The sequence below is a fragment of the Salvelinus fontinalis genome, chromosome 4, assembly GCF_029448725.1.
Source record: "Salvelinus fontinalis isolate EN_2023a chromosome 4, ASM2944872v1, whole genome shotgun sequence".
Classification (NCBI taxonomy): domain Eukaryota; kingdom Metazoa; phylum Chordata; class Actinopteri; order Salmoniformes; family Salmonidae; genus Salvelinus; species Salvelinus fontinalis.
The window spans coordinates 82134923-82153706 of record NC_074668.1 but is presented as its reverse complement, the minus strand read 5'-3'; the positions used below and the strand labels follow the sequence as shown (position 1 = coordinate 82153706).

Sequence of the window (18784 nt, the reverse complement as noted above, 5' to 3'; positions counted from 1 at the left end):
GAGAGAGAGGTAGAGAGAGGGGTAGAAAGAGAGGTAGAGAGAGAGAGGGAGAGAGAGGTAGAGAGAGAGAGAGAGTACAGACTCAGTGAGCATAGCCTTGCTATTGAGAAAGGCCGCCGTAGGCAGACATGGCTCTCAAGAGAAGACAGGCTATGTGCTCACTGCCCACAAAATGAGATGGAAACTGAGCTGCACTTCCTAACCTCCTGCCCAATGTATGACCATATTAGAGACACATATTTCCCTTAGATTACACAGATCCACAAAGAATTAGAAAACAAACCCGATTCTGATAAACTCCCATATTTTATTTTTATTTTTATTTTTTATTTCATCTTTATTTTAACCAGGTAGGCCAGTTGAGAACAAGTTCTCATTTGCAACTGCGACCTGGCCAAGATAAAGCATAGCAGTGTGAACAGACAACAACACAGAGTTACACATGGAGTAAACAATAAACAAGTCAATAACATGGTAGAAAAAAGAGAATCTATATACAATGTGTGCAAAAGGCATGAGGTAGGCAATAAATCGAATAATTACAATTTAGCACATTAACACTGGAGTGATAAATCATCAGATGATCATGTGCAAGAAGAGATACTGGTGTGCAAAAGAGCAGAAAAGTAAATAAATAAAAGCAGTATGGGGGTGAGGTAGGTAAATTGGGTGGGTAGTTTACAGATGGACTATGTACAGCTGCAGCGATCGGTTAGCTGCTCGGATAGCAGATTTTTAAAGTTGTTGAGGGAGATAAAAGTCTCCAACTTCAGAGATTTTTGCAATTCGTTCCAGTCGCAGGCAGCAGAGAACTGGAAGGAAAGGCGTCCAAATGAGGTTTTGGCTTTAGGGATGATCAGTGAGATACACCTGCTGGAGCGCGTGCTACGGGTGGGTGTAGCCATCGTGACCAGTGAATTGAGATAAGGCGGCACTTTACCTAGCATAGCCTTGTAGATGACCTGGAGCCAGTGGGTCTGACGACGAACATGTAGCGAGGGCCAGCCGACTAGGGCATACAGGTCGCAGTGGTGGGTCGTATAAGGTGCTTTAGTAACAAAACGGATGGCACTGTGATAAACTGCATCCAGTTTGCTGAGTAGAGTATTGGAAGCTATTTTGTAGATGACATCGCCGAAGTCGAGGATCGGTAGGATAGTCAGTTTTACTAGGGTAGGGTACTAGGGTACTACTGGGTGAAATACCACAGTGTGCATCACAGCAGCAAGATTTGTGACCTGTTGCCACAAGAAAAGGGCAACCAGTGAAGAACAAACACCATTGTAAATACAACCCATATTTATGCTTATTTATTTTAACTTGTGTGCTTTAACCATTCGTACATTGCTACAACACTGTATATATTTAATATGACACTCGTAATGTCTTTATTGTTTTGAAACTTCTGTATGTGTAATGTTTACTGTTCATTTTTATTGTTTATTTCACTTTTGTATAATATCTACCTCACTTGCTTTGGCAATGTTAACACATGTTTCCCATGCCAATAAAGCCCCTTGAATTGAATTGAATTGTATTGAGACAGAGACAGAGAGAGACAGAGAGAGAGACAGAGAGAGAGAGACAGAGACAGATAGAGAGAGACAGAGAGAGAGAGAGAGAGACAGAGAGAGACAGAGACAGAGACAGATAGAGAGAGACAGAGAGAGAGAGAGACAGAGAGAGAGACAGAGAGAGAGAGACAGAGACAGATAGAGAGAGACAGATAGAGAGAGACAGAGAGAGAGAGAGACAGAGAGAGAGACAGAGAGAGAGAGACAGAGACAGATAGAGAGAGACAGAGACAGATAGAGAGAGACAGAGACAGAGACAGATAGAGAGAGACAGAGAGAGAGAGAGACAGAGAGAGAGACAGAGAGAGAGAGACAGAGACAGATAGAGAGAGACAGAGACAGATAGAGAGAGACAGAGAAAGAGAGAGAGACAGAGAGAGAGAGAGACAGAGACAGAGACAGAGAGAGAGAAAGAGAGAGAGAGAGATCACTGACTAGACACAGTACAGGGGAAACTGAAGAGACTACAGCAAGGAGGGTATCACTGACTGGCAGCATCCTGTAGGTATGGAACAGAGAGACAGACAGGCAGCATCCTGTAGTGATGGAACAGAGAGACAGACAGACAGCATCCTGTAGGTATGGAACAGAGAGACAGACAGACAGCATCCTGTAGTGATGGAACGGAGAGACAGACAGCATCCTGTAGTGATGGATCAGAGAGACAGACAGACAGCATCCTGTAGTGATGGAACAGAGAGACAGACAGCATCCTGTAGTGATGGAACAGAGAGACAGACAGCATCCTGTAGTGATGGAACAGAGAGACAGACAGACAGCATCCTGTAGGTATGGAACAGAGAGACAGACAGGCAGCATCCTGTAGTGATGGAACAGAGAGACAGACAGCATCCTGTAGTGATGGAACAGAGAGACAGACAGACAGACAGACAGCATCCTGTAGTGATGGAACAGAGAGACAGACGGACAGCATCCTGTAGGTATGAAACAGAGAGACAGACAGGCAGCATCCTGTAGTGATGGAACAGAGACAGACAGACAGACAGCATCCTGTAGTGATGGAACAGAGAGACAGACAGGCAGCATCCTGTAGTGATGGAACAGAGAGAGAGACAGACAGACAGCATCCTGTAGGTATGAAACAGAGAGACAGACAGGCAGCATCCTGTAGGTATGGAACAGAGAGACAGACAGGCAGCATCCTGTAGGTATGAAACAGAGAGACAGACAGGCAGCATCCTGTAGGTATGGAACAGAGAGACAGACAGGCAGCATCCTGTAGTGATGGAAAAGAGAGACAGACAGGCAGCATCCTGTAGGTATGGAACAGAGAGACAGACAGGCAGCATCCTGTAGGTATGGAACAGAGAGACAGACAGGCAGCATCCTGTAGTGATGGAACAGAGAGACAGACAGGCAGCATCCTGTAGTGATGGAACAGAGAGACAGACAGGCAGCATCCTGTAGGTATGGAACAGAGAGACAGACAGGCAGCATCATGTAGTGATGGAACAGAGAGACAGACAGGCAGCATCCTGTAGGTATGGAACAGAGAGACAGACAGGCAGCATCCTGTAGGTATGAAACAGAGAGACAGACAGACAGACAGCATCCTGTAGTGATGGAACAGAGAGACAGACAGACAGCATCCTGTAGGTATGAAACAGAGACAGACAGACAGCATCCTGTAGGTATGGAACAGAGAGACAGACAGACAGCATCCTGTAGTGATGGATCAGACAGACAGACAGGCAGCATCCTGTAGGTATGAAACAGAGAGACAGACAGGCAGCATCCTGTAGGTATGAAACAGAGAGACAGACAGGCAGCATCCTGTAGTGATGGAACAGAGAGACAGACAGGCAGCATCCTGTAGGTATGGAACAGAGAGACAGACAGGCAGCATCCTGTAGGTATGAAACAGAGAGACAGACAGACAGACAGCATCCTGTAGTGATGGAACAGAGAGACAGACAGACAGCATCCTGTAGGTATGAAACAGAGAGACAGACAGGCAGCATCCTGTAGGTATGGAACAGAGAGACAGACAGGCAGCATCCTGTAGTGATGGAAAAGAGAGACAGACAGGCAGCATCCTGTAGGTATGGAACAGAGAGACAGACAGGCAGCATCCTGTAGGTATGGAACAGAGAGACAGACAGGCAGCATCCTGTAGTGATGGAACAGAGAGACAGACAGGCAGCATCCTGTAGTGATGGAACAGAGAGACAGACAGGCAGCATCCTGTAGTGATGGAACAGAGAGACAGACAGGCAGCATCCTGTAGGTATGGAACAGAGAGACAGACAGGCAGCATCCTGTAGTGATGGAACAGAGAGACAGACAGGCAGCATCCTGTAGGTATGGAACAGAGAGACAGACAGGCAGCATCCTGTAGGTATGAAACAGAGAGACAGACAGACAGCATCCTGTAGTGATGGAACAGAGAGACAGACAGACAGCATCCTGTAGGTATGAAACAGAGACAGACAGACAGCATCCTGTAGGTATGGAACAGAGAGACAGACAGACAGCATCCTGTAGTGATGGATCAGACAGACAGACAGGCAGCATCCTGTAGGTATGAAACAGAGAGACAGACAGGCAGCATCCTGTAGGTATGAAACAGAGAGACAGACAGGCAGCATCCTGTAGTGATGGAACAGAGAGACAGACAGGCAGCATCCTGTAGGTATGGAACAGAGAGACAGACAGGCAGCATCCTGTAGGTATGAAACAGAGAGACAGACAGACAGACAGCATCCTGTAGTGATGGAACAGAGAGACAGACAGGCAGACAGCATCCTGTAGTGATGGAACAGAGAGACAGACAGACAGACAGCATCCTGTAGTGATGGAACAGAGAGACAGACAGACAGACAGACAGCATCCTGTAGGTATGGAAGAGAGAGACAGACAGACAGCATCCTGTAGTGATGGAACAGAGAGACAGACAGACAGCATCCTGTAGGTATGGAACAGAGAGACAGACAGACAGACAGCATCCTGTAGGTATGGAACAGAGAGACAGACAGCATCCTGTAGGTATGGAACAGAGAGACAGACAGCATCCTGTAGGTATGGAACAGAGAGACAGACAGCATCCTGTAGGTATGGAACAGAGAGACAGACAGACAGACAGCATCATGTAGTGATGGAACAGAGAGACAGACGGACAGCATCCTGTAGTGATGGAACAGAGAGACAGACAGACAGACAGACAGCATCCTGTAGGTATGGAAGAGAGAGACAGACAGACAGCATCCTGTAGTGATGGAACAGAGAGACAGACAGACAGCATCCTGTAGGTATGGAACAGAGAGACAGACAGACAGACAGCATCCTGTAGGTATGGAACAGAGAGACAGACAGCATCCTGTAGGTATGGAACAGAGAGACAGACAGACAGACAGCATCCTGTAGGTATGGAACAGAGAGACAGACAGACAGACAGCATCCTGTAGGTATGGAACAGAGAGACAGACAGACAGCATCCTGTAGGTATGGAACAGAGAGACAGACAGACAGACAGACAGCATCCTGTAGGTATGGAACAGAGAGACAGACAGACAGACAGCATCCTGTAGGTATGGAACAGAGAGACAGACAGACAGCATCCTGTAGGTATGGAACAGAGAGACAGACAGACAGACAGACAGACAGCATCCTGTAGGTATGGAACAGAGAGACAGAGAGACAGACAGACAGCATCCTGTAGGTATGGAACAGAGAGACAGACAGACAGCATCCTGTAGTGATGGAACAGCGAGACAGACAGGCAGCATCCTGTAGTGATGGAACAGAGAGACAGACAGCATCCTGTAGGTATGAAACAGGAACAGAGAGACAGACAGACAGGCAGCATCCTGTAGTGATGGAACAGAGAGACAGACAGCATCCTGTAGTGATGGAACAGAGAGACAGACAGCATCCTGTAGTGATGGAACAGAGAGACAGACAGACAGCATCCTGTAGGTATGGAACAGAGAGACAGACAGACAGCATCCTGTAGGTATGGAACAGAGAGACAGACAGACAGACAGACAGCATCCTGTAGGTATGGAACAGAGAGACAGACAGACAGCATCCTGTAGGTATGGAACAGAGAGACAGACAGACAGACAGCATCCTGTAGGTATGGAACAGAGAGACAGACAGACAGACAGCATCCTGTAGGTATGAAACAGAGAGACAGACAGACAGCATCCTGTAGTGATGGAACAGAGAGACAGACAGACAGACAGCATCCTGTAGGTATGGAACAGAGACAGACAGACAGCATCCTGTAGGTATGGAACAGAGAGACAGACAGACAGACAGCATCCTGTAGGTATGGAACAGAGAGACAGACAGCATCCTGTAGGTATGGAACAGAGAGACAGAGAGACAGACAGACAGCATCCTGTAGGTATGGAACAGAGAGACAGACAGACAGCATCCTGTAGTGATGGAACAGCGAGACAGACAGGCAGCATCCTGTAGTGATGGAACAGAGAGACAGACAGCATCCTGTAGGTATGAAACAGGAACAGAGAGACAGACAGACAGGCAGCATCCTGTAGTGATGGAACAGAGAGACAGACAGCATCCTGTAGTGATGGAACAGAGAGACAGACAGACAGCATCCTGTAGTGATGGAACAGAGAGACAGACAGACAGCATCCTGTAGTGATGGAACAGAGAGACAGACAGCATCCTGTAGTGATGGAACAGAGAGACAGACAGCATCCTGTAGTGATGGAACAGAGAGACGGACAGCATCCTGTAGGTATGGAACAGAGAGACAGACAGACAGACAGCATCCTGTAGTGATGGAACAGAGAGACAGACAGACAGCATCCTGTAGTGATGGAACAGAGAGACAGACAGCATCCTGTAGGTATGAAACAGAGAGACAGACAGCATCCTGTAGTGATGGAACAGACAGACAGACAGCATCCTGTAGGTATGAAACAGAGAGACAGACAGACAGCATCCTGTAGTGATGGAACAGAGAGACAGACAGGCAGCATCCTGTAGTGATGGAACAGAGAGACAGACAGACAGACAGCATCCTGTAGTGATGGAACAGAGAGACAGACAGGCAGCATCCTGTAGTGATGGAACAGAGAGACAGACAGACAGCATCCTGTAGTGATGGAACAGAGAGACAGACAGGCAGCATCCTGTAGGTATGAAACAGAGAGACAGACAGACAGCATCCTGTAGTGATGGAACAGAGAGACAGACAGACAGCATCCTGTAGGTATGAAACAGAGAGACAGACAGACAGCATCCTGTAGGTATGAAACAGAGAGACAGACAGACAGCATCCTGTAGGTATGAAACAGAGAGACAGACAGACAGACAGCATCCTGTAGGTATGGAACAGACAGACAGACAGCATCCTGTAGGTATGAAACAGAGAGACAGACAGACAGCATCCTGTAGTGATGGAACAGAGACAGGCAGACAGACAGCATCCTGTAGGTATGGAACAGAGAGACAGACAGACAGACAGCATCCTGTAGGTATGGAACAGAGAGACAGACAGACAGCATCCTGTAGGTATGGAACAGAGAGACAGACAGACAGACAGCATCATGTAGTGATGGAACAGAGAGACAGACGGACAGCATCCTGTAGTGATGGAACAGAGAGACAGACAGACAGCATCCTGTAGTGATGGAACAGAGACAGGCAGACAGACAGACAGCATCCTGTAGTGATGGAACAGACAGACAGACAGCATCCTGTAGGTATGAAACAGAGAGACAGACAGACAGCATCCTGTAGTGATGGAACAGAGACAGGCAGACAGACAGACAGCATCCTGTAGTGATGGAACAGACAGACAGACAGCATCCTGTAGGTATGAAACAGAGAGACAGACAGACAGCATCCTGTAGTGATGGAACAGAGAGACAGACAGGCAGCATCCTGTAGTGATGGAACAGAGAGACAGACAGACAGACAGCATCCTGTAGTGATGGAACAGAGAGACAGACAGACAGACAGCATCCTGTAGTGATGGAACAGAGAGACAGACAGACAGCATCCTGTAGGTATGGAACAGAGAGACAGACAGCATCCTGTAGGTATGGAACAGAGAGACAGACAGCATCCTGTAGGTATGGAACAGAGAGACAGACAGCATCCTGTAGGTATGGAACAGAGAGACAGACAGGCAGCATCCTGTAGGTATGAAACAGAGAGACAGACAGACAGCATCCTGTAGTGATGGAACAGAGAGACAGACAGACAGCATCCTGTAGGTATGAAACAGAGAGACAGACAGACAGCATCCTGTAGGTATGAAACAGAGAGACAGACAGACAGCATCCTGTAGGTATGAAACAGAGAGACAGACAGACAGACAGCATCCTGTAGGTATGGAACAGACAGACAGACAGCATCCTGTAGGTATGAAACAGAGAGACAGACAGACAGCATCCTGTAGTGATGGAACAGAGACAGGCAGACAGACAGCATCCTGTAGGTATGGAACAGAGAGACAGACAGACAGACAGCATCCTGTAGGTATGGAACAGAGAGACAGACAGACAGCATCCTGTAGGTATGGAACAGAGAGACAGACAGACAGACAGCATCATGTAGTGATGGAACAGAGAGACAGACGGACAGCATCCTGTAGTGATGGAACAGAGAGACAGACAGACAGCATCCTGTAGTGATGGAACAGAGACAGGCAGACAGACAGACAGCATCCTGTAGTGATGGAACAGACAGACAGACAGCATCCTGTAGGTATGAAACAGAGAGACAGACAGACAGCATCCTGTAGTGATGGAACAGAGACAGGCAGACAGACAGACAGCATCCTGTAGTGATGGAACAGACAGACAGACAGCATCCTGTAGGTATGAAACAGAGAGACAGACAGACAGCATCCTGTAGTGATGGAACAGAGAGACAGACAGGCAGCATCCTGTAGTGATGGAACAGAGAGACAGACAGACAGACAGCATCCTGTAGTGATGGAACAGAGAGACAGACAGACAGCATCCTGTAGGTATGGAACAGAGAGACAGACAGCATCCTGTAGGTATGGAACAGAGAGACAGACAGACAGCATCCTGTAGGTAAGGAACAGAGAGACAGACAGCATCCTGTAGGTATGGAACAGAGAGACAGACAGACAGCATCCTGTAGTGATGGAACGGAGAGACAGACAGCATCCTGTAGGTATGGAACAGACAGACAGACAGCATCCTGTAGGTATGGAACAGAGAGACAGACAGCATCCTGTAGGTATGGAACAGAGAGACAGACAGCATCCTGTAGGTATGGAACAGAGAGACAGACAGCATCCTGTAGGTATGGAACAGAGAGACAGACAGCATCCTGTAGGTATGGAACAGAGAGACAGACAGCATCCTGTAGGTATCGAACAGAGAGACAGACAGACAGCATCCTGTAGGTATGGAACAGAGAGACAGACAGCATCCTGTAGGTATGGAACAGACAGACAGACAGCATCCTGTAGGTATGGAACATAGAGACAGACAGCATCCTGTAGGTATGGAACAGAGAGACAGACAGCATCCTGTAGGTATGGAACAGAGAGACAGACAGCATCCTGTAGGTATGGAACAGACAGACAGACAGCATCCTGTAGGTATGGAACAGACAGACAGCATCCTGTAGGTATGGAACAGACAGACAGACAGCATCCTGTAGGTATGGAACAGACAGGCAGCATCCTGTAGGTATGGAACAGACAGGCAGCATCCTGTAGGTATGGAACAGAGAGACAGACAGACAGCATCCTGTAGGTATGGAACAGACAGACAGCATCCTGTAGGTAAGGAACAGAGAGACAGACAGGCAGCATCCTGTAGGTATGGAACAGACAGACAGCATCCTGTAGGTATGGAACAGAGAGACAGACAGCATCCTGTAGGTATGGAACAGACAGGCAGCATCCTGTAGGTAAGGAACAGACAGACAGCATCCTGTAGGTAAGGAACAGAGAGACAGACAGGCAGCATCCTGTAGGTATGGAACAGACAGACAGCATCCTGTAGGTATGGAACAGAGAGACAGACAGCAGCCTGTAGGTATGGAACAGGAACAGAGTAGTTACTAAGTAAAAGAGATAGCTGAAAACTGTTTAGATGCTTATGGAGTTGTAATGAAACATTACTTCACAAAAACCTTCACTTATTTAATGGCTTTTAATATAGTCCAATCCTACTACGTCTGTCAACTCAATGGGAGCTGGTAACTACCAGTGTAGAACCAGAGTCTGGTCAGGGTACTAACTTGTTCTGGTAACTACCAGTGTAGAACCAGAGTCTGGTCAGGGTACTAACTTGTTCTGGTAACTACCAGTGTAGAACCAGAGTCTGGTCAGGGTACTAACTTGTTCTGGTAACTACCAGTGTAGAACCAGAGTCTGGTCAGGGTACTAACTTGTTCTGGTAACTACCAGTGTGGTGGTTAGAGTCTGGGTGAGGTTTCAGTGAGGTGGTTAGAGTCTGGGTGTGGTTTCAGTGAGGTGGTTAGAGTCTGGGTGAGGTTTCAGTGAGGTGGTTAGAGTCTGGGTGTGGTTTCAGTGAGGTGGTTAGAGTCTGGGTGAGGTTTCAGTGAGGTGGTTAGAGTCTGGGTGAGGTGAGGTTTCAGTGAGGTGGTTAGAGTCTGGGTGAGGTGAGGTTTCAGTGAGGTGGTTAGAGTCTGGGTGAGGTTTCAGTGAGGTGGTTAGAGTCTGGGTGAGGTGAGGTTTCAGTGAGGTGGTTAGAGTCTGGGTGAGGTGAGGTTACAGTGAGGTGGTTAGAGTCTGGGTGAGGTTTCAGTGAGGTGGTTAGAGTCTGGGTGAGGTTTCAGCGAGATGGTTAGAGTCTGGGTGAGGTTTCAGTGAGGTGGTTAGAGTCTGGGTGTGGTTTCAGTGAGGTGGTTAGAGTCTGGGTGAGGTTACAGTGAGGTGGTTAGAGTCTGGGTGAGGTTTCAGTGAGGTGGTTAGAGTCTGGGTGTGGTTTCAGTGAGGTGGTTAGAGTCTGGGTGAGGTGAGGTTACAGTGAGGTGGTTAGAGTCTGGGTGAGCTTTCAGTGAGGTGGTTAGAGTCTGGGTGAGGTTTCAGTGAGGTGGTTAGAGTCTGGGTGAGATTTCAGTGAGGTGGTTAGAGTCTGGGTGAGGTTTCAGTGAGGTGGTTAGAGTCTGGGTGAGGTTTCAGTGAGGTGGTTAGAGTCTGGGTGAGGTTACAGTGAGGTGGTTAGAGTCTGGGTGAGGTTTCAGTGAGGTGGTTAGAGTCTGGGTGAGGTTTCAGTGAGGTGGTTAGAGACTGGGTGAGGTGAGGTTTCAGTGAGCTGGTTAGAGTCTGGGTGAGGTTTCAGTGAGGTGGTTAGAGTCTGGGTGTGGTTTCAGTGAGGTGGTTAGAGTCTGGGTGAGGTTACAGTGAGGTGGTTAGAGTCTGGGTGAGGTTTCAGTGAGGTGGTTAGAGTCTGGGTGTGGTTTCAGTGAGGTGGTTAGAGTCTGGGTGAGGTGAGGTTACAGTGAGGTGGTTAGAGTCTGGGTGAGGTGAGGTTTCAGTGAGGAGGTTAAGAGTCTGGGTGAGGTTTCAGGGAGGTGGTTAGAGTCTGGGTGAGGTGAGGTTTCAGTGAGCTGGTTAAAGTCTGGGTGAGGTTTCAGTGAGGTGGTTAGAGTCTGGGTGAGGTTTCAGTGAGGTGGTTAGAGTCTGGGTGAGATTTCAGTGAGGTGGTTAGAGTCTGGGTGAGGTTTCAGTGAGGTGGTTAGAGTCTGGGTGAGGTTTCAGTGAGGTGGTTAGAGTCTGGGTGAGGTGAGGTTACAGTGAGGTGGTTAGAGTCTGGGTGAGGTTTCAGTGAGGTGGTTAGAGTCTGGGTGAGGTTTCAGTGAGGTGGTTAGAGTCTGGGTGAGGTGAGGTTACAGTGAGGTGGTTAGAGTCTGGGTGAGGTTTCAGTGAGGTGGTTAGAGTCTGGGTGAGGTTTCAGTGAGGTGGTTAGAGTCTGGGTGTGGTTTCAGTGAGGTGGTTAGAGTCTGGGTGAGGTTTCAGTGAGGTGGTTATAGTCTGGGTGAGGTTACAGTGAGGTGGTTAGAGTCTGGGTGAGGTTTCAGTGAGGTGGTTAGAGTCTGGGTGTGGTTTCAGTGAGGTGGTTAGAGTCTGGGTGAGGTTACAGTGAGGTGGTTAGAGTCTGGGTGAGGTTACAGTGAGGTGGTTAGAGTCTGGGTGAGGTTTCAGTGAGCTGGTTAGAGTCTGGGTGAGGTGAGGTTTCAGTGAGGTGGTTGGAGTCTGGGTGAGGTTTCAGTGAGGTGGTTAGAGTCTGGGTGAGGTTTCAGTGAGGTGGTTAGAGTCTGGGTGAGGTGAGGTTACAGTGAGGTGGTTAGAGTCTGGGTGTGGTTTCAGTGAGGTGGTTAGAGTCTGGGTGAGGTTTCAGTGAGGTGGTTAGAGTCTGGGTGTGGTTTCAGTGAGGTGGTTAGAGTCTGGGTGAGGTGAGGTTACAGTGAGGTGGTTAGAGTCTGGGTGAGCTTTCAGTGAGGTGGTTAAGAGTCTGGGTGAGGTTTCAGTGAGGTGGTTAGAGTCTGGGTGAGGTGAGGTTTCAGTGAGCTGGTTAGAGTCTGGGTGAGGTTTCAGTGAGGTGGTTAGAGTCTGGGTGAGGTTTCAGTGAGGTGGTTAGAGTCTGGGTGAGATTTCAGTGAGGTGGTTAGAGTCTGGGTGAGGTTTCAGTGAGGTGGTTAGAGTCTGGGTGAGGTTTCAGTGAGGTGGTTAGAGTCTGGGTGAGGTGAGGTTACAGTGAGGTGGTTAGAGTCTGGGTGAGGTTTCAGTGAGGTGGTTAGAGTCTGGGTGAGGTTTCAGTGAGGTGGTTAGAGACTGGGTGAGGTGAGGTTTCAGTGAGCTGGTTAGAGTCTGGGTGAGGTTTCAGTGAGGTGGTTAGAGTCTGGGTGTGGTTTCAGTGAGGTGGTTAGAGTCTGGGTGAGGTTACAGTGAGGTGGTTAGAGTCTGGGTGAGGTTTCAGTGAGGTGGTTAGAGTCTGGGTGTGGTTTCAGTGAGGTGGTTAGAGTCTGGGTGAGGTGAGGTTACAGTGAGGTGGTTAGAGTCTGGGTGAGGTGAGGTTTCAGTGAGGTGGTTAAGAGTCTGGGTGAGGTTTCAGGGAGGTGGTTAGAGTCTGGGTGAGGTGAGGTTTCAGTGAGCTGGTTAGAGTCTGGGTGAGGTTTCAGTGAGGTGGTTAGAGTCTGGGTGAGGTTTCAGTGAGGTGGTTAGAGTCTGGGTGAGATTTCAGTGAGGTGGTTAGAGTCTGGGTGAGGTTTCAGTGAGGTGGTTAGAGTCTGGGTGTGGTTTCAGTGAGGTGGTTAGAGTCTGGGTGAGGTGAGGTTACAGTGAGGTGGTTAGAGTCTGGGTGAGCTTTCAGTGAGGTGGTTAAGAGTCTGGGTGAGGTTTCAGTGAGGTGGTTAGAGTCTGGGTGAGGTGAGGTTTCAGTGAGCTGGTTAGAGTCTGGGTGAGGTTTCAGTGAGGTGGTTAGAGTCTGGGTGAGGTTTCAGTGAGGTGGTTAGAGTCTGGGTGAGATTTCAGTGAGGTGGTTAGAGTCTGGGTGAGGTTTCAGTGAGGTGGTTAGAGTCTGGGTGAGGTTTCAGTGAGGTGGTTAGAGTCTGGGTGAGGTGAGGTTACAGTGAGGTGGTTAGAGTCTGGGTGAGGTTTCAGTGAGGTGGTTAGAGTCTGGGTGAGGTTTCAGTGAGGTGGTTAGAGACTGGGTGAGGTGAGGTTTCAGTGAGCTGGTTAGAGTCTGGGTGAGGTTTCAGTGAGGTGGTTAGAGTCTGGGTGAGGTTTCAGTGAGGTGGTTAGAGTCTGGGTGAGATTTCAGTGAGGTGGTTAGAGTCTGGGTGAGATTTCAGTGAGGTGGTTAGAGTCTGGGTGAGGTTTCAGTGAGGTGGTTAGAGTCTGGGTGAGGTTTCAGTGAGGTGGTTAGAGTCTGGGTGAGGTGAGGTTACAGTGAGGTGGTTAGAGTCTGGGTGAGGTTTCAGTGAGGTGGTTAGAGTCTGGGTGAGGTTTCAGTGAGGTGGTTAGAGACTGGGTGAGGTGAGGTTTCAGTGAGCTGGTTAGAGTCTGGGTGAGGTTTCAGTGAGGTGGTTAGAGTCTGGGTGTGGTTTCAGTGAGGTGGTTAGAGTCTGGGTGAGGTTACAGTGAGGTGGTTAGAGTCTGGGTGAGGTTTCAGTGAGGTGGTTAGAGTCTGGGTGTGGTTTCAGTGAGGTGGTTAGAGTCTGGGTGAGGTGAGGTTACAGTGAGGTGGTTAGAGTCTGGGTGAGGTGAGGTTTCAGTGAGGTGGTTAAGAGTCTGGGTGAGGTTTCAGGGAGGTGGTTAGAGTCTGGGTGAGGTGAGGTTTCAGTGAGCTGGTTAGAGTCTGGGTGAGGTTTCAGTGAGGTGGTTAGAGTCTGGGTGAGGTTTCAGTGAGGTGGTTAGAGTCTGGGTGAGATTTCAGTGAGGTGGTTAGAGTCTGGGTGAGGTTTCAGTGAGGTGGTTAGAGTCTGGGTGAGGTTTCAGTGAGGTGGTTAGAGTCTGGGTGAGGTGAGGTTACAGTGAGGTGGTTAGAGTCTGGGTGAGGTTTCAGTGAGGTGGTTAGAGTCTGGGTGAGGTTTCAGTGAGGTGGTTAGAGTCTGGGTGAGGTGAGGTTTCAGTGAGCTGGTTAGAGTCTGGGTCAGGTTTCAGTGAGGTGGTTATAGTCTGGGTGAGGTTACAGTGAGGTGGTTAGAGTCTGGGTGAGGTTTCAGTGAGGTGGTTAGAGTCTGGGTGAGGTTTCAGTGAGGTGGTTAGAGTCTGGGTGAGGTTTCAGTGAGGTGGTTAGAGTCTGGGTGAGGTGAGGTTACAGTGAGGTGGTTAGAGTCTGGGTGTGGTTTCAGTGAGGTGGTTAGAGTCTGGGTGAGGTTTCAGTGAGGTGGTTAGAGTCTGGGTGTGGTTTCAGTGAGGTGGTTAGAGTCTGGGTGAGGTTTCAGTGAGGTGGTTAGAGTCTGGGTGAGGTGAGGTTACAGTGAGGTGGTTAGAGTCTGGGTGAGGTTTCAGTGAGGTGGTTAGAGTCTGGGTGTGGTTTCAGTGAGGTGGTTAGAGTCTGGGTGAGGTTACAGTGAGGTGGTTAGAGTCTGGGTGAGGTTACAGTGAGGTGGTTAGAGTCTGGGTGAAGTTTCAGTGAGCTGGTTAGAGTCTGGGTGAGGTGAGGTTTCAGTGAGGTGGTTGGAGTCTGGGTGAGGTTTCAGTGAGGTGGTTAGAGTCTGGGTGAGGTTTCAGTGAGGTGGTTAGAGTCTGGGTGAGGTGAGGTTACAGTGAGGTGGTTAGAGTCTGGGTGAGGTTTCAGTGAGGTGGTTAGAGTCTGGGTGAGGTTTCAGTGAGGTGGTTAGAGTCTGGGTGAGGTGAGGTTTCAGTGAGCTGGTTAGAGTCTGGGTCAGGTTTCAGTGAGGTGGTTATAGTCTGGGTGAGGTTACAGTGAGGTGGTTAGAGTCTGGGTGAGGTTTCAGTGAGGTGGTTAGAGTCTGGGTGAGGTTTCAGTGAGGTGGTTAGAGTCTGGGTGAGGTTTCAGTGAGGTGGTTAGAGTCTGGGTGAGGTGAGGTTACAGTGAGGTGGTTAGAGTCTGGGTGTGGTTTCAGTGAGGTGGTTAGAGTCTGGGTGAGGTTTCAGTGAGGTGGTTAGAGTCTGGGTGTGGTTTCAGTGAGGTGGTTAGAGACTGGGTGAGGTTTCAGTGAGGTGGTTAGAGTCTGGGTGAGGTGAGGTTACAGTGAGGTGGTTAGAGTCTGGGTGAGGTTTCAGTGAGGTGGTTAGAGTCTGGGTGTGGTTTCAGTGAGCTGGTTAGAGTCTGGGTGAGGTTACAGTGAGGTGGTTAGAGTCTGGGTGAGGTTACAGTGAGTTGGTTAGAGTCTGGGTGAGGTTTCAGTGAGCTGGTTAGAGTCTGGGTGAGGTGAGGTTTCAGTGAGGTGGTTGGAGTCTGGGTGAGGTTTCAGTGAGGTGGTTAGAGTCTGGGTGAGGTTTCAGTGAGGTGGTTAGAGTCTGGGTGAGGTTTCAGTGAGGTGGTTAGAGGCTGGGTGAGGTGAGGTTACAGTGAGGTGGTTAGAGTCTGGGTGAGGTGAGGTTTCAGTGAGCTGGTTAGAGTCTGGGTGAGGTTTCAGTGAGCTGGTTAGAGTCTGGGTGAGGTTTCAGTGAGGTGGTTAGAGTCTGGGTGAGGTGAGGTTTCAGTGAGCTGGTTAGAGTCTGGGTGAGGTTTCAGTGAGCTGGTTAGAGTCTGGGTGAGGTTTCAGTGAGGTGGTTAGAGGCTGGGTGAGGTGAGGTTACAGTGAGGTGGTTAGAGTCTGGGTGAGGTGAGGTTTCAGTGAGCTGGTTAGAGTCTGGGTGAGGTTTCAGTGAGCTGGTTAGAGTCTGAGTGAGGTTTCAGTGAGGTGGTTAGAGTCTGGGTGAGGTTTCAGTGAGGTGGTTAGAGTCTGGATGAGGTGAGGTTACAGTGAGGTGGTTAGAGTCTGGGTGAGGTGAGGTTTCAGTGAGCTGGTTAGAGTCTGGGTGAGGTTTCAGTGAGCTGGTTAGAGTCTGGGTGAGGTTTCAGTGAGGTGGTGAGAGTCTGGATGAGGTTTCAGTGAGGTGGTTAGAGTCTGGGTGAGGTTTCAGTGAGGTGGTTAGAGTCTGGGTGAGGTGAGGTTACAGTGAGGTGGTTAGAGTCTGGGTGAGGTTTCAGTGAGGTGGTTGGAGTCTGGGTGAGGTTTCAGTGAGCTGGTTAGAGTCTGGGTGAGGTTTCAGTGAGCTGGTTAGAGTCTGGGTGAGGTGAGGTTTCAGTGAGGTGGTTAGAGTCTGGGTGTGGTTTCAGTGAGGTGGTTAGAGTCTGGGTGAGGTTTCAGTGAGGTGGTTGGAGTCTGGGTGAGGTTTCAGTGAGGTGGTTAGAGTCTGGGTGAGGTTTCAGTGAGGTGGTTAGAGTCTGGGTGAGGTGAGGTTTCAGTGAGGTGGTTAGAGTCTGGGTCAGGTTTCAGTGAGCCTCGGGGCTCAGCTTGGTGTTGGTTATGAGGAATCCTTGTGGTTTTGTCAGCCTGCTGTGAGTTATAGGAGAACACTGTGGTTTATAAGGTGGGTTATAGTTCGGTTAGACAGAGAGCATGCATCACAAATGGCACCCTATTCCCTATTATAGTGCACTACTTTCAACCAGAGCCCTATTCCCTATATAGGGCACTACTTTCAACCAGAGCCCTATTCACTATATAGTGCACTACTACTTTCAACCAGAGCCCTATTCACTATATAGTGCACTACTTTCAACCAGAGCCCTATTCCCTATATAGGGCACTACTTTCAACCAGAGCCCTATTCCCTATATAGGGCACTACTTTCAACCAGAGCACATGCCATTTGGGCCACAGCCAGAGTGGACTGGGCCGGAGCCAGAGCTGGGGTTTGACGGGACTACTGTGTGTGTGTGTGTGTGTGTGTGTGTGTGTGTATGTGTGTGTGTGTGTGTGTTGCATGGCGGATCTCTTTATGAGTGTGCCAGGTGCAGGTGGTGGGTCGATGTCCGTCCCGTCAGCTGCTGGGTTTTGATCACAGCCAGAGAGCCCACGCCAAGCCTAACAGAGCGTCACCATGGTTACCCAAACCTAGCATGCAGCCAGACTGGGAGAGCAGCCAACGATCACAGAGCAGGGAGGTGTGTGTGTGTGTGTGTGTGTGTGTGTGTGTGTGTGTGTGTGTGTGTGTGTGTGTGTGTGTGTGTGTGTGTGTGTGTGTGTGTGTGTGTGTGTGTGTGTGTGTGTGTGTGTGTGTGTGTGTGTGTGTGAGTAAGTACTTGTAAGTCTGCATTTGACAGCGTGATTGTGGATGGGTGTTTCAGTGTGAAGACAGAGTCAGTAACTATCAGGACACGTGTGAAGCCAGGGTCACTAACTATCAGGACACGTGTGAAGACAGAGTCAGTAACTATCAGGACACGTGTGACGACAGAGTCAGTAACTATCAGGACACGTGTGAAGACAGAGTCAGTAACTATCAGGACACGTGTGAAGACAGAGTCACTAACTATCAGGACACGTGTGTAGACAGGGTCACTAACTATCAGGACACGTGTGAAGCCAGGGTCAGTAACTATCAGGACACGTGTGAAGACAGGGTCACTAACTATCAGGACACGTGTGAAGACAGAGTCACTAACTATCAGGACACGTGTGAAGCCAGGGTCAGTAACTATCAGGACACGTGTGAAGACAGAGTCACTAACTATCAGGACACGTGTGAAGACAGGGTCAGTAACTATCAGGACACGTGTGAAGACAGGGTCACTAACTATCAGGACACGTGTGAAGACAGAGTCAGTAACTATCAGGACACGTGTGAAGACAGGGTCACTAACTATCAGGACACGTGTGAAGACAGGGTCACTAACTATCAGGACACGTGTGAAGACAGGGTCACTAACTATCAGGACACGTGTGAAGACAGAGTCAGTAACTATCAGGACACGTGTGAAGACAGGGTCACTAACTATCAGGACACGTGTGAAGCCAGGGTCAGTAACTATCAGGACACGTGTGAAGCCAGGGTCAGTAACTATCAGGACACGTGTGAAGACAGGGTCAGTAACTATCAGGACACGTGTGAAGCCAGAGTCACTAACTATCAGGACACGTGTGAAGCCAGGGTCACTAACTATCAGGACACGTGTGAAGCCAGGGTCACTAACTATCAGGACACGTGTGAAGACAGGGTCACTAACTATCAGGACACGTGTGAAGCCAGGGTCACTAACTATCAGGACACGTGTGAAGCCAGGGTCACTAACTATCAGGACACGTGTGAAGCCAGGGTCAGTAACTATCAGGACACGTGTGAAGCCAGAGTCAGTAACTATCAGGACACGTGTGAAGACAGGGTCAGTAACTATCAGGACACGTGTGAAGCCAGGGTCACTAACTATCAGGACACGTGTGAAGCCAGGGTCACTAACTATCAGGACACGTGTGAAGACAGGGTCAGTAACTATCAGGACACGTGAGAAGCCAGGGTCAGTAACTATCAGGACACGTGTGAAGACAGGGTCACTAACTATCAGGACACGTGTGAAGCCAGGGTCACTAACTATCAGGACACGTGTGAAGCCAGGGTCTGTAACTATCAGGACACGTGTGAAGCCAGGGTCACTAACTATCAGGACATGTGTGAAGACAGGGTCACTAACTATCAGGACACGTGTGAAGCCAGGGTCAGTAACTATCAGGACACGTGTGAAGCCAGGGTCTGTAACTATCAGGACACGTGTGAAGACAGGGTCACTAACTATCAGGAC

General features: G+C 49.2%; 1 protein-coding gene across 1 annotated transcript in view; it reads right to left on the bottom strand.

The window, feature by feature from the left end:
• LOC129854508 (palmitoyltransferase ZDHHC1-like) overlaps nucleotides 1-18784 on the bottom strand; it is a 52262-nt gene that overhangs the window by 10683 nt on the left and 22795 nt on the right. The gene's annotated exons all lie outside the window — the stretch shown is intronic.